The 4,755-nt window shown below is 48.2% G+C and overlaps 1 long non-coding RNA gene across 1 annotated transcript; it reads left to right on the top strand.

The window, feature by feature from the left end:
• Positions 1-347: 347 nt before the first annotated feature.
• Positions 348-4,429, top strand: LOC144366335 (uncharacterized). The gene is made up of 4 exons (XR_013425370.1): positions 348-943; positions 2,185-2,384; positions 2,990-3,393; positions 4,122-4,429. It is a non-coding gene; the product is annotated as an uncharacterized LOC144366335 (long non-coding RNA).
• Positions 4,430-4,755: the final 326 nt, after the last annotated feature.

Below are 4,755 nucleotides of genomic sequence, written 5' to 3'. Positions count from 1 at the left end.
AACATATTTAATGTGCACATTGCAATTAATTCTTGTAACTATATCAGAGGTTTCAATGAAAGAAGCTTAAAGAAAGCACTGGTCAAAGAGGTTGTGACAGTGTTAAAGGAGACACAAGGGGGAGTCCAGTTCTTAGGGATGCTCAACAGCAGAGAGCAGTGTCCAGTCCCAGGCTGGGAGGCCTTGGTGGAGCTCTGGCTATAGAGACTGCAGACAAGGCCACAGTGGAATCTTTGCAGGGAGGGAGTCGGGAGTAGGATCTGCTGATCTGGCCTTGACCTGACCTGCTCTGCTGTCTCTCGTCAATACCTCCCTTCCCCATGGGAGAGGCAGTGCTCTGGGCCTGGACAAGGCAATCCATAGAGGTCCATGCCCTGGGGTCAAAGAGAAAGGCAGAGAATGATAGAAAGAGGCAAATGGAGACTCACCCCCATAACCACCCACAAGAGTGGCCAGCTTGGCATCAAATCAGAACCATGGATGGAAGCAATCGGGTAATTTGGGACCTCAAGCAGGAGAGCATTCTGAACAGGGAGCCTCAAATTCACAATCAAAAAGCAGAGAAGAGCAGTAAATGGAGCAGAGAAGCCCCCGAGGGCCACGGTAGGACACGGAGACATGGAAGGGAGGCTTCAGAAGGTTCCTGGAGAGCAGAGCGAGGAAGACTAATTCCCTGGCTGCGGTTTCCTATGGGTCCTGGAGGAGATGTGCTTTATCTATTTCTGCTTCTGGCCTATCCTCCTCCAACCCCTGGGGAAGTAAAGCTTCCCCCTTCTCAGTAGACCTCCCCTCCCCTGTGCAGGTGGCCCTCCGTCACCATGCCTGGTGGCTGGGATTCCACCCTGGACCGGGAAAGGACGGAAGGCCTGGGATCCAGCTCCGTCATGCTAAGACTAAACAATGGCAGTCCTAACGGGGCCCTCTTCAGACAGAATAATGCCACGTAAGTATCCTGGGGGGCCGGGTACCTGCATCCTGAGGGGTATAATGACTCTGGTTTCTGCTGAAATGAGCAGTTGGGAAATGGAGTGGTAGTTTTCCATAGCAGGGACAGCCGCCTCAGTCTGACCTTTCTGCACTCTGAATTTCATGCTCTTTCCATGTGAGATTCAATGGTTGCAAAATTTAAAGCAGGAAGCAGGAAGGACTAGGTCTACGATGAGACCACTCTACGTGAGTAGAGCTGCACGTCTGTGGTTTTACAGTGCAAAGCGTTTGTCTAGAGGATCTATTAACCCACTGTGTTTGTGGAGCTCCTGTGAAGAATTTTGACATGTATGTTCGTCTCCTATCACTGCTGTCTCAAGGGACCACAAACTGATGGCTTAAAATGACAAGTGTTTGTCCTGTTACAATCCTGAAGGCCAGAAGTCTGAGATCAAGGTGGCAGAAGGGCCACGTCACCTCTCAGATGCTCTGGGGAAGGGTTCTTCCTTGTCTCTTCTGACAGCATCACCTCGACCTTTGCCTTCATTTTCACATGGTCATCTTTGGACCGACAGTTCCCTCTCCTTTCTGTTGTAAGGACGGCAGGCTTTGGCCTTAGGACCTACCTACCCTAAGTCCAGGAATAGTCCATTCTGAGACATTTAATCAATTACCTCTGCAAAACCCTATTTCCAAACAAGATCACATTCTAAGGGGGTGGAAGCGTATTTTGCAGACACAATTTGACGTACGGTTACATGACTTAAATCCAGTCCTGCCACTGTGAACACGAATGTGTGTGCATTATTTTCCCTCAGTATCATTTCCCCCCAATATTCCCACTTCGTGCTCCAACTTTTCTTAGAAAGTTATGTGCAAAGCATTGATGTGTGTGTGTGTGTGTGTGTGTGTGTGTGTTCACTTGCTTGGAATAAGCTGACTGCTCTTTCTGCCCCCTCCGCCCGTCCTAAGTTGTCTTATTTCATTATGGAATTTTCATCTTCTTGCCTGCACTTTCCTGGTACTGTGAATCTAAATGTACCTGTTTCTCTTAATGAAAAAAAAAAAAAAGAAATCTTTCTTGCTCTGAACGGTCGGCCTTCCTGCTGATGGAGACCCCAGGGATCCTCTCAATGGTCCATTTTCGTCTAAGGTCTTCAGACAGGTCACCGCCTCATTAAATCGGAAAAGGAGAACCTTTTCTTGAGTTCAGAGTCGTTTCCATCTTGTGGCCTATTGATTTCTTGTGTATCTCAGCAGCCTGGCCGGCTCAGGAGGTGGAGGAGGGACAGTTTCCTGCAAATGTGCGAGCCAACCACCATTCCCCACGTCTCCAGGCTCCTTCAAAAGAGCCCTCAGACCTAACAATAGATCCAGCCTTGAAGCCTCTGCCAGGTTCCCCGTCTCGCCTTTATGGGATACATTCTGAGATCCCTGGTGGATGCCTGAACCCTCAGGTAGTACCAAACCCTTTTATGCTATATGCTTTTCCCTGCACATAGTTATGTGTTATAGTTTGGCTGTTGAATGGCCCCAAAGGCCCATCAATTAGAGATTTGCTTCCCAACCTGTGCTGATCACCCAGCACCAGGTGACCAGCATTCTTGAGAAATAGCAGAGCTTTCAGGAAGTGGGGCCTGGTGGAAGGAAGCTAGGTCATTGGTGCATGTCCTTGAAGGAGACATGGGGACTCTAGGATGTCTTCTTCCTCTCTTTCTTTGTTTCCTGGACTCCCTGAGGTGAGCAGCTTGCTCTGCCACATGTTCCTGCCGTGACGTGTTATCCTTCTACCCCAGGCCAAAAAAGCAAAAGGGGCCCAACTAACTATGCACTAAAACCTCCAAAATTATGAACCCAAACACATCTTTTCTCTTTTAAAGTTGATTACCTCAGGTATTTTGTTATAGTAATGCAAAGATTATTATACAAGTTTAATTTAAAAATCAGGCACAATAAGAAATTAGCATTAATAACCCAAAATAGAATGAAACAATATAATAATAAAATTTAAAATCCACGAATTGTGTATATTTGAAGTTTTCCATTTACTCTTTTCGGACAGCTGTTGATGGTGAGTAGCTGAAACCATGGAAAGTGAGACAGTGGATAAAGGTGGGGGGACACCCAGAGACACGAAGTCTCCATTCAAAGCCACGGAGTAGAAATATGAGAAGAATTGCAATTTACCCCTAGGTAATTAAAATTTTAAAATTGGAGTGTTTCCGCCTGTGGCCTCATGCCATTTGACTGGAGATGCCGGTGCCCTTCTCAGAGAGTCGGCAAGCCTGATCCTGCCTCTGGTTCCTCTATGAAGAACAGAAACAAAGGCCAAGGAGAGCCTTCCTAGAGGCTAACGTTTGCTGAGCGTGTTTGATGGGCTGACAGATAGCTGTTTGTCGGTTGTCTTCCCCACCTCTGACAAGGACCCTCTGAAGCCACGGGCTCACTGACCAGGAATGTGGAGAGGTGAGGTACTTTGCATCTTAATGACTTCGCCCATTGCTCATTGTCACATCTTGTCTTTCCTCCTCGGATCGATCGGTGTCCCCATGAAAAATGGTGGCTGGCTCACTGTAGTGGAGCCAAGGAGAATCTGTTTGCAGAAGAACTATTCACTGAGGTGTGAGAGAGCAGAGAGGAGTATCCTCAGGGATAGCACAGACGGTCAGGGTGACCAGCACCAGACCTATCACCTCAGGGGGCAGTGACATGAAGCTGCGAGCCAGAGTTGGGTAGAGGAGACCTCCAGGAGAGGGGCGTTGACCTCAGATAGGTGACCTGGAAAGGGTAATAAACACCCGGACTCCATTTTCCCTTCACATAAGCCACCAAAGACCTCCTGGAGGTGACTCTAGGTGGGGTGACCACCTTGTCTGCGTCTTCCCAGGGGTTTCTCCACTTTTCCCCTGAATAACTCATGTCCCAAGGAGGCGCTTAGTCCTGGGTGAACCAGCAGCGCTGTCTCTGCCCACCCCAGGCCTCTGAGTCATGGGCAGTGCTGCCCGGGGTACCAGGACGGTAGGCTGGTGGAAGGCTGATCCTACCCCTCCATCAATCCCAAATGATGATCTGTGAAAATCAAAGGGAAATAAGATAAAAGCCACATTGAGCGAGCTTTCAAAATGGAGTCCAGAGGCCCACAGGAAACAGGCAGCTGAAGCCGAATATCCCACCTATCCCACCCTTTCACCCAGGTATCTGGATCAACTTGAAAGACCAGAGGTTGCATTATGTCTAGGGGCTCAAGGTGCCGATCAAGAGGTTGTCAGACCTGTTTTGTGGGCATTTCCATTCTGCTGATCTCATCTTCATCTTCTAAGATGAAGAAGCCACGGAGCCGCTGTCCCTCATCAACGCGTTTTATGTAAGTTCCTACCACCTTCAGAACTGATTTAGATGTATCTAAAACTCTGTCTCACAAATTGCCATTCCTAAGACCCCAAACAAAGTCCTTTCTTACTTTTGAAGTTTCTGGGTTTGGATTGACTGACAATTCTTTTTTTTTTTTTTTTTTTTTTGGTACCAGGGATTGAATCCAGCTGTGCTCACTCACTGAGCCACATCCCCAGCCCCTTTGTAAAAATGTATTATTTTATTTCATCTCATGACACCATCTGGCTAAGTTGCTTAGGGTCTTCTAGTTGCTGAGGCTGGCCTTGGACTTGTGGTCCTCTGGCCTCAGCCTCCTGAGCTGCTGGGATTGCAGGCATGTGCCACCATGCCTGGCTGATTGGCAATTCTTCAGCCCAGTATGCGCTGGGCATCTGTTGGTAGCCACTGGACATTCTGCTGTAAGCATGCTGAAGGTTCTCCCTCACAGATACCAAA

Source organism: Ictidomys tridecemlineatus, chromosome 8 (genome assembly GCF_052094955.1).
Source record: "Ictidomys tridecemlineatus isolate mIctTri1 chromosome 8, mIctTri1.hap1, whole genome shotgun sequence".
NCBI lineage: Eukaryota > Metazoa > Chordata > Mammalia > Rodentia > Sciuridae > Ictidomys > Ictidomys tridecemlineatus.
The sequence above is the reverse complement of the archived record's forward strand: the minus strand, read 5'-3'. Positions and strand labels throughout refer to the sequence as shown.